Source organism: Palaemon carinicauda, chromosome 3, assembly GCF_036898095.1.
Source record: "Palaemon carinicauda isolate YSFRI2023 chromosome 3, ASM3689809v2, whole genome shotgun sequence".
NCBI lineage: Eukaryota > Metazoa > Arthropoda > Malacostraca > Decapoda > Palaemonidae > Palaemon > Palaemon carinicauda.
The window spans coordinates 133,105,488-133,106,706 of NC_090727.1; positions in this window are offsets into that span (position 1 = coordinate 133,105,488).

Here is a 1,219-nt window from a genome sequence, read left to right on the forward strand (position 1 = left end):
CAATTTTAATTGTAGAGTAATGAAACTTGCAGGGATTAACTGTTATGTAAAAAGCTGGAAATTATTACATTTTGGAAGGTCAAGGTCACGGTCGAGTAAAAGGTCGAGAAATCAGCTGCCGCGACGGAGGTCTGCGCTCTACTGAGTGCCCCTCTATTATTATTATTATTATTATTATTATTATTATTATTATTATTATTATTATTATTACAGGATTTTTTAGTCTTTTTGCAAATAGATTTTACTTTTAATTAATCTGAACATATAAGATGAAACTGAGCATTGGTGCAGAAGATTAAGAAAAGATGGAAGGCTGTGTTCTACAGTATGTATAAATGGAAAGTGCTGTGTTCTCTGTACATCCAGTGTATTGCTTATTGTCCTGTGTATAGTGATATTAGTACAAGTGTTTTCAGTAATAGTTGCCAGCGTCCAATGCTGTAAGATTAATAGGAATTGTACTAATGGTATTATTTGTTGTTCTTTCCATATAAATCTAATAATTATAATGATGGTGTAACAATATTAGTGTGCAAAGTCCTTACACAATTCGTGGTATATCATTAGCAATGATATTATTATTATTGTTGTTGTTGTTGTTGCTGTTGTTGTTGTTGTTATTACCACTAGGCAAGCTACACTACAACCTTAGTTGGAAAAGCAGGATGCTATAAGCTCCAGGGCTCAAACAGTGAAAAATAGCGCAGTGCTAAATATAGGACTCATCATTGTGATTATTGTAATATACAATAATGTTTCTTATTTATTAAGTGTCCTGGATAATTATGTAAAATTAATTCCGTTAGATACCATCCGTTTCCTGCCGTTATATCGTACAAACCTTTTACTTTATATATCATACATTAATTTCAAATTATTTATAATATTGTTATTTTTGTTAAAGATCAACATGATGGTAATGGATTACTCGATGTCTATTAATGTTGCAGGCAAGGTGCAAGGTCTAGAAATAGCATTTTCGAACTCCACTCGATACATATTTTTTTTTTTTATCCTTAAAGTTGTTGCTGTGGTAAACGCATCCTTTTTATTGTATACATATAAAACACAGACACATACATACATACATACATATATATATATATATATATATAGATACACACACATATATATGTTTATATAATATATATATATATATATATACATACATACATATACACATATATATATATACACACATACACACACACACACATAT